General features: G+C 35.9%; 1 long non-coding RNA gene across 2 annotated transcripts in view; it reads left to right on the plus strand.

Annotated features, from left to right (window-relative positions):
* The first annotated feature begins 602 nt into the window (after nt 1-602).
* LOC140820254 (uncharacterized) overlaps nt 603-12698 on the plus strand; it is a 77071-nt gene continuing 64975 nt past the window's right edge. The window contains exons 1-3 of one of the 2 annotated variants that reach the window (XR_012115390.1): nt 603-865; nt 959-1059; nt 1198-2702. This is a non-coding gene — a long non-coding RNA (uncharacterized lncRNA). Of the gene's footprint in view, nt 866-958; nt 1060-1098; nt 1116-1197; nt 2703-12698 lie in introns of those variants that run through there. The other variant, XR_012115391.1, reaches the window with a different exon arrangement.

A 12698-nucleotide genomic window follows, 5' to 3' on the forward strand; every position in this document is an offset into this window, starting at 1 on the left:
CGAGCCGAACAGTAGCTGGCTCGGGGTCGGCTCGTTTAACTATTTTTTCAGCTCGGGTCGTTACGAGCCTTTGGTTTGAAGCTCGGGCTCGGCTCGAGCTTGGCTAGCTAATAGCGACGGGTTTTGAGTAAAAGCGTCGCTAATAGCGACGGGTAATGACAAAAACGTGGCCGATCTAGATCGGCGACGTTCTTAAACCGTCGCCAACAGCGACAGTTATGCCTAAACGTCGCCGATCTAGATCGGCGACGTTTTTGTACACCTGTCGCAAATAGCGACGGTTAAGACATCGTCGCCAAAAAGCGACGGTTGTAAGGCCCTGTAATTAATTATCCGGTAATTTTGGCATAATTAGAATAATTATTGAGTTGTAAATTAAAATAATTATTTATGCCAAATAAATTCAGGAAGTGTGTTAAAAATATGTATTTGAGGATATCGGAGAATTTAACGATATAAAATACATATAGAGTTTAAATAACACACGAGAGCAAAATAATTACAGACCGGGATTAATGGGCTTGAGTTACTAGTTTTGTAACCAAATATACAATATATATATATATATATACATATACATACACACATATCTAATTGAGAGAGAAGAATCGGGCAAGGAAAAAGAAGAGAGAGAAGAAGAAAACCCATTTCCCTCATCCCCATTTTCGCAACTCATGTAGCAGCTGTGGGAAAGTTTTGATATCTCCTCCGTCCGGAGTCCAAATCACGAACGGTTTGAGGGGTTGTCTTCCTTACATCCATAGCTTCATTTTGAACCATGAATCGCTAATTTTGATGCTCGTTTCAGCCCCAATCGAGCCCTGTTTCGGGACTGCTCTTTTTCGAATTTCTTGTTCGATTTTAGGTGAGCTATTGTTTGGTTTTTCTTGGTTCTTTGGAGTATATTGAGCAAGGATTTGAAGCTTAAATCTTACCTTGTTGTTCCTGCATTTTCCAGATAGTTTTCAGTTTGGTTTTGGTCGTGAATAGTGTTTCCGGCGTCTTTTCCGGCGAGTAGCAACTTTGAACCGCTAGCGACTAGTTTATACTTCGATCTTGGTAATTTTTGGATCCAATTCCAAATTTTTCGGTGCATAAGTAGGCTGCCCCGAAGTGTAATGTTACTCGCTTCGATTTAATTTCGCCTTGTCGATTTTAATGCATTATATTGACGTATATATTGGGTTTATATTGTAGGTTCGATCGTTGGAGAGCTTTGAGGTATAAATCGAGGAGTTTGTGAATTAGTATCGAGTTAATCGTTTGATTATTTTGGAGAATTACGGTTATTTAGTTGAAATTCCAGAATTGTTTGGATTTGGGAATTAAGTTTTGATAATTAAAAATCAATAAGTTGGATTAATTTAGTGTTATTGGCGAATTGTGAATTATTCGACCTATTTTATCATTTTTAGGTCGAGGAGATTAAAATTGAGCTTGTTGTGATTTTAGAGTCGGTTTAGGTATGTTACAGCTCGGTAACATACGACGGTAAAACATAAATTATGTTTAATTGTCATTCTGTGTTTTATTGATCGTGTGTATGACTTGTTGACTGTTGTAAATTGTTAAATGCCTTTGTTGTGATATATGTTTATGTTTATGACATATTATTGGCATTTAGTATTGGGCATACAGTTATGACATTCATGTTGAGCCATATCGTTCTTGTTAGCCATTGTTGATATCCGTTGTTATCTGGCACTTTTGTTTATCTCGGGATCATTGTGTGGCTGATAGGCCTATACACATGATACTGTAGATGTGATTGAACAATCCCATGGTTAGTGCAGCCTTTTGAGGTGAGCGCTGGGATTGTGTCATCTAGTTCGTTTTGTTGTGCCATCCTGTTATATCGTATCAGCTGTATGGAGGCCGAGTCAGGTGTGTTATTCAGCACAGCTTGGCATACCTCGCATACTTGGCAGGGCGGTTTAGCTGCATGACGATGTAGCTCCTCTGTGTTGTTGCTCGAGCATTATTCCAGTTGTTATCGTACCGTTTGTTGGCTCCTGTTATCCCGATTATTCGTTGAGCCTTTCATGCATTGCATATTACATTTCATTATATGATTATGCATGATTTATGTTATTGTTGAACTGTTTCATACCAGAATCCTAACCTCAGTTGTTTACTGGGGGGGCTGCTGTGGTTGCTTTTGGGCACCATGGTAGATCTCCCGAGTCGTTTTGCAGCATCAGGCCGAGGTTCCGCCAGTGGAGCTCGGGATTGAGGTTGGATTGCTTGGTTCTGTTTAGTGGAGTCTCCCAGTTAGTCTATATGTATGTCTTGAGTTTGTTTCAGACTTTTATTGTACTTTATTTGCCGGGGAGATGCCCCGTGTATCTGTAGTAGTATTTGGTTGTTTTTGTGATGTTCTGAGTCGACTCTGTGATGTTTATGATCAGGTGAGCTTTTGGTAAGTTTTAATTTCTGCTTAGTCCTGGCCAGTGCGGCTATAGGTTGTTTAACTTCGGTTTTTGTTTTATTGACTCTAGTTGGAGTATATTTTGATATAAACTGCTGCTTGAGTTTTCGGGATGTCCTACTTACGGGGAGGTCATGCCGAAATTTTTCTAGGCCCTGAGGTCCGTTTTAAAGTATTTTAAACCTTTTTCCACTGCAGTTTTAAGTCAAACCATTATTGTTTGATCATTAATTATCGTTAGAGTAAATGGGCCTCACAACGGTTATCGTAGACTGTCGCTATTATAGCAACGGTATGTCAAACCCGTCGCCATTAGCGATGGGTTTTATCAAACGTCGCTAATATCGCGACGGTTTGAACAAAAACCCTTCGCTAATTGTTTTTTTTAAATGTTATAATTATTTAAATCTGAAATAAAAATATATTGTGCTGTATAATCGAAAAAAAATTAACAAAATTTGAGAAATGTAATCATATTATTAATCTGCAAATAATAATACATAATACAAGTGTTTCATACAAAATGAATCAGCCATGTAGCGCTCCATCTCCTCCTGTGATGTTGATTTAAAATGAATCAAATTGAATTTTCTTAATGTAAAGTTGATGAGAATAACGAAATTTAATAAACTTACGTGGAGCAGGCGGGATCGCGTGACAACGAAAGATCCATCTGCATGTCGATGTGTGTGAACGTATAGCTCTCATGACGTTGTATCTCTGCCATGTCGTGCTCGCTAAAATTAATTCAATAATTGTAAAACATTAACATTTATAATTAATGAAATATATATTGTTTCCAAAGTACAATTCAATAAATGTCACGGACATTGTCGCTCGAATATTGAACCTCTTCTGTTTCACTTTCAGTTCAAATCAATTTCGTTGTCGTACATAACATTAACATCGACTAGATTTTGAGACGATAAAAGAAATTGAGTTGAGATGTCATGAGGTCCACTTTCGTTGTTTTGAAATGCATCGTTCGCATCAATTTGATTATGCTCAGTATTTGGCTCAACATCAGTGACATAAGCTCGCCTACGTAGAGTACTCACATGCATCCAATCTGATTCTGCTCTCTTCGTTGTTGGATAAGTCAAATACACAACTTGCGAGGCTTGCGTAGAAAACACAAATGGTTCGTAGTATCCAAGACTCTTTTTTCGATTGACATCAACAATTTTGTACTTTTTATTAGGAAACACAAATAGTTTGTAATTTCGTCAAAATATGGTTTGTTTTGACATTTTTTCGATTGTAAGGACAACGGATATATTCATTTAATAAACACTCAGGATGACTAAGTGGAAATGTTACAAACGACTCTAAACGCGACAATTTATAGACAGTTTGCTAAAACCCTGAACCCTAAACCCTAAACCCTAAACCCCAAAACCGTTGCTATTAGCGACGGTTTACTAAAACCGTCGCTGATATTAATCGGCGACGGTTTATTCATTACAGTCGCTAATATAGCGACAGTTTTTATTAAAACCGTCGCATATTAAATGAAGCGAAGGTTTATTAAAACCCGTCGCTATTGTCGAGCCCAAAATAAGGCTCGGGCTCGGCTCGATAAGCTTAACAAACGAGCCCGAACGAGCTTTTTAACGAGCCGAGATCCGAAAAGCTCGCGAACAGTTCGGTTCATTTACATCCCTAGTTTTAATTAATAGTACTTAAAAAACCAAAATGCATTGATTTTTTTTTTATTTTAGTTTTGTGCTAGAAAAATAGCAATCATTTATATGTATAATTAGAGTGATTGAAATTAAAAAGTTTAAATATTGAAAATTAGTGTATGATGATGTATGTAATGATACATTTATTTTTGGATTATTTCTAAAAAAATTCTGTAAATAGGACTCTCAATTTGTGTAGAAAAACACAATTGAGCGAAGAAAATTTTATAAAATGTGTAATTTAATAGATTTTGTGAGATTGAGATTTTTACTTTTTACCGTAAATTTTTTACTTCACATTATCAGCACGATGCTCGAAGGTTCGTTCTCTATATTTTTCTAAACTCCAAAACACAAGAAAAAGATAACAAAATTCAAAGTAAGAATATTTATTTTATTATTTATTTATTTTTATTGTGGATATATTTAATATATAATATCTGTTATTATATAAAATGATTCTATGACAACTTATTATGATAACGTGATGTAATTATATTATTACACTTAGGGGTGTGCATTCGGTCGGACCGAACCGAATTTCCAATAACCGAACCGAACCGAACCGAATTTTATTTTGATAACCGAACTGACCTAATTAGTTTTAATAACCGATCATAAATTAACCGAATTAAAATCGGTTAATTCGGTCAGTGACCGAATTAACCGATTTTTTTTTTAAAAATAAAATTAAATATAAAAACATTAAAAATATTATAAATTATTTAATAATTCTATTTTTTTAAAAAAATTAATTTATTATTCGGTTAATTCGGTTAACCGATTTTTTTTTACGAAAATCGAAACCGAATGGAATTAACCGAATTAACCGATTTTTTTAAACTTTCAAAACCGAATTTCCGAAATAACCGAACTGAATTTCCGAATTGGCTCGGTTTGGTCGGTTATTTCGGTTTAACCGAGATTTTGCTCACCCCTAATTACACTGCTTATATATTTTTATTGTGTTAATGTTTTTATTGTATATATATTTGAATAATATCATTTATTATATAAAAAGAGTCTATAACACCTTATTATAATTACGTGATGTGATTATTTCACTGTTTATATATTTTTATTGTGTTATATAATAATTATATATATATATATATATATATATATATATATATATATATATATATATATATGTATAATGTAGCAATATTATATAAAAAGAGTCTTTGATACCTCATTATAATAATGTGATGTGATACTGAAACGTCTACTACTTGTTTTTCTTTAAAATATACTAGAAAATATTTTTTTATTCCTACTACATTCGGCCGAAATGTACATAATTATATTTTAAAGTACTTTGTACCATTTAAAATAAATCCACTAACTATTATTTGAAAATCCAAGAGAAAGTAACTCAAAGTATAAAATCGTTACCGTCAACTAACCTAAACTTACATTAATTCAAAATAAACTTAACTTTAACATTTTCTTAAAACCTCTCCTAAGCATCATAAATCATAAAAATCTTTAAGTAATTATAAATCATAAACATAGTTTTATTTCCAGGAAACTAGCAACGGTCCTCGGATTGTGTACACTTTCAGTCCAGCTAGTTCAACCATCAAAACCTCCATTAACATCAATATAATGCTCACATGCATTGATCACACTTAGTGAGTCTATTGAGTCAGCAAACCTTAACTATGATAACAAATAATACATATACATCTGCATGTAACAGTGAAAATACTTTATTTAAAATAGCTTTTCATAAACGTAAATTTTAAACCTCATCATAAACATGTCCTTTTTTATCATATACTTTTTCACATCATCATATTAGTATACGTATTCTCTTTTTATTGAATTCAGATATTTAATTGTGGCTTTCGTATTAGCTGAAGATCGATGGATCTATCTACGTACTACCACGGTACAGGGTGGCAGGGACATCAGCGACATTCTCATCAGTCAACTGAGCCTTAGCCAAACGTATCATCATATCATCGTATCATCATATTGGCACAATCAATTTACATCCTTCAACTACTCGTATTTTCATCACTTACAAAAGTTTAAGCATATACATATTATTTTTTTCATTTTTTAAAACAAAACATGCAACATGTATTTTAGCGTTAAAGTTTCATCATAAAATTCCATAATCACTAAAAATAAACCTATTAACATATTTTACAGCATTCGGGGCGCTGCCAGGACGACTAATAAATTTTGTGCGTAAAATGACATTTTCACCCCTAAAAGATTAATTTTTCGTCTTTATCCTTAGGCCTTGGAACGACGTCCCAAATTGCCCCAAACTTATCCTAATACTTTAAAATACTCCCTCATATATTCCTTAGGCTTAAAATTTAGATTTTTGATAAATTATTTGATTCGTTTTTAAACTTACACGTGCAACCCGATTTTGACTCGTATGGACTCGAAACTTAACCAAACTTGACCCCAAGCCTCCTAACACACAACTAAACTTTTTCCAACCCAAATCAAGCCCATTTAGTCCCTTGAACACTTCCCTAGCAGCTACTGAATTTTTGCACAAGGAACACTAGTCCTAGTTTGGTTTGAACTCTTCCTATTTCGACTCCAGCCCCTAACCACTTGGTCCAGACCCTGGTCAGCCCTCCTAGGACCCTAACCGCACCCTCCAAGACCCTCTTAGCCCAGCCCCTTGGCCCATGCACAAAAGCATGCAGGGTTTTATCTTCTATGTGCAGCCACGGCTAGGAAGAGTCCTAGTCGTGTGCGCCTCCCTTCCTAACCCAACTAGCCTCGTATGGACAGCCTTGGCTCAAGGCTAGGACCCTCACGAGCCCCTATCCTGGCCTAGAAGACAGGCCTTACATCCCTCCCTTCCTAAACCTCCAAAGCCGAGCCCTACCCGAAGACTCCTTGTAACACAAGGATTATATTTTTCGTCTCCCTTGTCCCATGGTGATGTCCAGCCCTTAAACCTTGATCTAGGGACCCTTAAGCACTCTTAAACTCCTTCCTTTTGGTGTCCCTATGATGGCAGCCCCTTTATGCAATAATATTTTAAGTTTTGTAGCATAAAAATACATGTTATTGAAACATCAAAGCTTAAAAACGAAAATAATCATAAGGTAAACACGTTTTTCGTGCAAAAATAATTCAAAAACGTAATATGGTGTGATAGATGAGTAAAAAAAAGAGATTTAGGGCATGATTTTGCGTATTTTACACACGAAAACAAGTTGAGATGCGAAGACGTCGACGAACGTGGGACCCTACTTGTTTTTCTTCCAATACCGATGCTTTCTCCTCCCACCTTCACGTGTTTGTGTGTGATTTGTGCTGCTAGGAAGAGTTTGTGTCTCTGTGTGTGTGGATTGGTGGGCCTGAATATAAGGGTTTAGGGCTTTAAATAATAATCAAACCAATTGATGGGAGCATGGGCCCATTAACATGGTATATTAGGTTCATTAATCCCATTATTGCATATTTAAAATATTTTGCTTAAGGAAATTCGTGAAAATATTAGCCGAGTTATCGAAAAATTCATATTTTAGTCGAAAATCGAACACTGGTTGAAAATACGACTCGACGTATAAAAACACCTGAAAACTCCTTATTTTCGAAAATGTTAATTAAATTATGCCATGTATTAAACAATTAAAAATAATCATCTAACAAAAATATTTTCCTTTTTATAGTCACGGGCCTCCGTTCCTCATTCGTTTCTCGAATAATCTTTAAAAAACACTGTTTTCATGCATTCGTGTAGAAAGTACATTTTATACATGCAACCATGCACATCATGTTCAATTTATGCAATTAAAACTATTTAATTAGCTATTTTCTATTTTCCCTAGATTTTCATGTATTTATGTTATGTTTTCGTATTTTGGACCTTACAATTCCTCCATCCCTTAAATGAAATTTCATTCTCGAAATTAGAACTTACCGAATAATTCCGGTTAGCGACTCCTCATGTCCCTCTCAGTATCCCAAGTAGCTTCTTCCTCCGAGTGATTTAGTCACTTGACTTTGACCATTGGTATGACCTTGTTTCGAAACTTCCTTTCTTGTATTCCCAAGATTTGTATTGGCCTTTCCTCATATGAAATTTGAAGTAAATTGTAAAGGCTCAATTAGTACATGTGAAGGGTTCGACATGTAATTTCTTAGCATCGAGATGTGGAACACATTATGTGAGGCCCTTAACTCCTAATCGTTATTAAAATACAATTTGATTAGGGTTAATTAATTACAGCAGAAAATGTAATGCTCGAGAATTTAATTACCGTAATCTGAAATGATTTGGGTATAATTACCGTAATTTAAGATTAATCTGGAATGATTTATTGATCAATTGACATGATTGAGGTTATACAAACTTGAATTAAGAAACCGGGCATCGTTACATTATAAGCCACGATGTTCAACCGAACATCTCAAGATGTTCGGCCGAACATCTCAGAAAGGCTTGGCGCACATGCGCGACAGGTAGCGGCGCATCTGCGCGAAAATTACAGAAGCTTTGGCGCATATGCGCGAGTAAAGACGCGCATATGCGCAAAATGCCCAGAACCTTCGGCGCATATGCGCGGGTAGATGCGCGCATATGCGCGAGTAGTTTTGTGGCAAAAGTTGGAGACGCCACGTGTGATTTTCATGCAATATATATATATAAGTGTCTTCAATTTCTTCAGAAAGGAAAAAAGGAAGAATCGAGAAGCCTTAGGAGAATCTTAAGCTTCACCTTTCGTATAATTTGATTTGTGATAAATCGGCCCGTTCAAATTGTAATCCCACTTCAGTATTGTGATCCTTACGACGACTGCTACAACTGGACGTAAGTTTTGCTACGTTCTGACATGTTTTGAAATTATGTTGTTGTCAGAATTGAATATGAGTCATATATGATGTTCTTGACATAGTAGACATCGTATAATTGAAGTCAGATTAAAGAACAGACTGTTGATAGAATTGTTATGAATTTTGGATTTGATTTGACTGAGATTTCATATCAGGTGTGTATTGTTATTGAGAGTATGCGTTGTACTGATACTGATTACGAATTCTGGTATTATATTTGTGATGTTTGGACTGACGGGCTTATTATGACTGTATTTTTATGCCGTCGAAACATCCGTAAATTGATATTAATCAGATTCGGTATTGGTTGAGATTGTATTGTGGTACCGTATGTCGATTGACATTGAGCAGATTGTGTTGTGATTTGAGTATTGATCAGAACATGTATTGAATTGAGTTAGATATTGATATTATGCCTGTTTGGTATTGTTAATCCCAGATTGAGAATGGACAGAGTTGAATTCAGGACTTCGTCTTCGTCAGAGCGAGAAGATAAAGGTATAAGTCAATGTGGTATTGGGAGATCGACTTGATTCGGTTTAGACTTGAGTTTCCCTAAATCACATACTTTACTTTATTGCATCGATATTTGCTTGTATTTGATTGATATACTTGTTCTCTTGATATATAGATAGCAGGTATCATATTACTTGTTCTCTTGAGATATAGACAACATGTATTAGTCCAGTAATCTTGTAACAGAAGTGCCTGATAGTGGCGGGATCGCCACGGGCACATTGCACGATGTTACAAGATAGTCCATTGGCGATAGAGCCAAAGTCTGTCACCGGAGGATTGGCTATCGATGTGGATAGAATTTGGGTTTCTTCTATTACTGTTGATCGATATCGTATCGGTGTGGATAGAATTGGAGCTTTTTCTATTACTGGTGATCGATATTATATCGGTGTGGATAGAATTCGAGTTCTTTCTATTACTGGTGATCGATACCATATCGGTGTGGATATAATCAGACCTTTTTCTATTTCTGGTGATCGATACCTTATCGACGTGGATATAACTGGAGTCTTTTTTATTACTGTTGGTCGATATAGGAATGCCAACTTCTGGAAATCGAGATCCCTAGACTAGGATTGAGTCTAGTCTAAATTGTGTAGCTACGAGTATTGTCGATAGTTTGATATTAGTTATGTTTCAGATTTTGATACTGATTATTGTTACCTGTTACGTGCTTTATATTGTTTATATGATTGCATGTTTCGTTGATTTTATTGGGATTATATTCTCACCGGAATTATCCGGCTGTTGTCTTGTCTGTATGTGTACATGACAACAGGTGGGACAGGTTCAGGGTCAAGAAGAGAATGAGGCTGGACTAGATAGCGTGGAGATCCGGGCTTCGAAGCAACTTAGGATTCAGCACTGATATGTAGTTGAACCTATTTGAATTCTTGTAGATAACACAGGATTGTATGTTTATGTTTAATATGTAATTTGAGGTAAATTACATTACGTTTCCGCTTTGCATTTTAAAAAAAAAAATTTAGACCCTGTTTATACTAATTGATTTATTAGTCCCAATAATGATTTAGAACATGATTAGCGTCCGGGTCCCCGTAACAGGTGGTATAAGAGCTGTAGGTCCTTGAACTGTAGGTTCCTTAGCACTGAGATAGAGGAGAATGAGCGGGGTAGATTGAGTTTTCTTACCTGCGTTTGATTGTTAGCATGTGATTGATTATAATGTGGAATTACATTGTGTATGCTAGCATAATATTATGTTTTACTGCCTGGATTTATATGGCATATGATTGAATATAATGTTGAAATTACATTGTATATGCTAAGATTTCAGTATGTTTTTACTGTATATTAAGCTACATGTTACCTTAATATTTAAGTTGATTTGGTAATATGTATTATTTGAAACTGGATCAGAACCGATTCTTGATCAGAGGTAAGCTGATCAGGATTGGGATTGAGACGGATTTGTCTCCTATTGCTACTAACATCTGTGATTATCAGATATTCCTCCTAGAAGAGTTCCAGAAAGGGGTAGTACTTCGTCTGATCAGATAGATGTATCAGAAACTCAGATGGAAATAAAGTTGAAAGAGTTTCAGTTATTGCAGTCGCCGATTCTGAGTGGTATCGAGACGCTTGAGATTGTGAGAACTGGCTTGAGGACATAGAAATACTGTTCGATTTACTTGATTGTACAGATGAACAGAGAGTTAAAATGGTGCCTAACTAGTTACGAGAAGCCGCCAGGAGTTGGTGGATTACAAGTAAAAGAATGTTAGAACAGAGAGGTACAGTGATTTCGTGGAAAATATTCAGAACTGAATTTTATCGAAGGTTTTTCTCTGTTTCATACCTAGAGGACAAGAAAGCTGAATTTGAGAATTTGAGGCAAGGTCAACTGAATATTGAAGGGTATGTTGCTAAATTCTCTACTTTACTGCGTTTTGCTCCTCATGTAGGTGGGAATGATGAAGCTGTAACGGCTCAGTTCATCAGAAGATTGAACTCGGAGATAGTTGCATTGATGAATATGCAATGACCTTACCATTTTGCTGATGCCTTGAGTAGAGCGAAGAAAGCGGAGGCGAGTCTAATTAGACAACTAGGAAGGTTGTGTGCGATGCAACCCCAGACACAGCAATCCCCTCACAAATTTGATCGCGGCAGCACGAGTGGAAAGCAAGATTTGCTGAAAACTCAAAAGAAACAGTTTAAGAAGTTGGGGAGCGGACTGAGTGGTTCATCTAGCTCCAGTGGTTCTAGCCCGAGTCATACTGGAGTTTATTGCAGGAATTGCGGTGGGAGACATTCCACGGAGCAATGCCAGGGAGTGACTGGTAAGTGCAATATCTGTAAACAGCAAGGACATTTTGCTAGAGCTTGTCCACAGAGAGGTCCCCGAAGATTTCAGGGAGCAGAATCCTCTGGTGGGAGGGATCGAGGAACAGAACCAGGACACACTTGATGATACAGTGACATGTACTGATCTTTTATGATTATATTGCATATGTATTGATATATACTAATGCATTTTTACGATTATTTTTGACTGAGTTGCATTGATATATGATGTACCTGTTGAGTCTATATTACTGTAGTATTGATTTTTGTATCTTTTGGGGAAAGAATTTGACATCAGTGATATTCTGTGATATATTGTATACTGCAGTAAATTGAGAATGAGATTGAATTAGACTAGATTATACTTGTATTGTCTGATAATGACTGCATGATGTATATTGATATATCGAACAAGTACAGAGCTAGTATAGATTCTTGCCAGGAGATGGTAAGATTCGTACCTGAAATGGCCAAGGAATGAATGATATACGGTAAGGATTCTCGATTTTGAATTCCTTGATATCCGTAATATATATGATTCGATGATTATCAAAAGGAATGGAGTAATTCCTTATGTATTCAGTTGATTACTGAAGTTGAGCCTATTAGGGATTGATTTACTAGTAACATGAAGTTTGTTATAATCTTTCAAATGAGATTTCAGGTTTGTCCTGTATCGGGGAGAGTGATTTCAACCCTGATTCGATACCAGGTATTGGGTTCATTTTAGAATTTTTATAGAATGATACTGATTGAACTGAAAGAATTGAGATATCAGTTGAAAGAATTACTGCCTGAGAGTTAGAGTTACATATGATTATGTGTTCCTCGGTAAAATACTTCAGTTCTGTGTATGGGTTGATAAATCCTGTGTTCAGAAGTATTCTGATGATGTTATGCTCGTTTTATCTATGACATTTTGATATATTCGCAGCATA

Source organism: Primulina eburnea, chromosome 18, assembly GCF_022965805.1.
Source record: "Primulina eburnea isolate SZY01 chromosome 18, ASM2296580v1, whole genome shotgun sequence".
Taxonomy (NCBI): domain Eukaryota; kingdom Viridiplantae; phylum Streptophyta; class Magnoliopsida; order Lamiales; family Gesneriaceae; genus Primulina; species Primulina eburnea.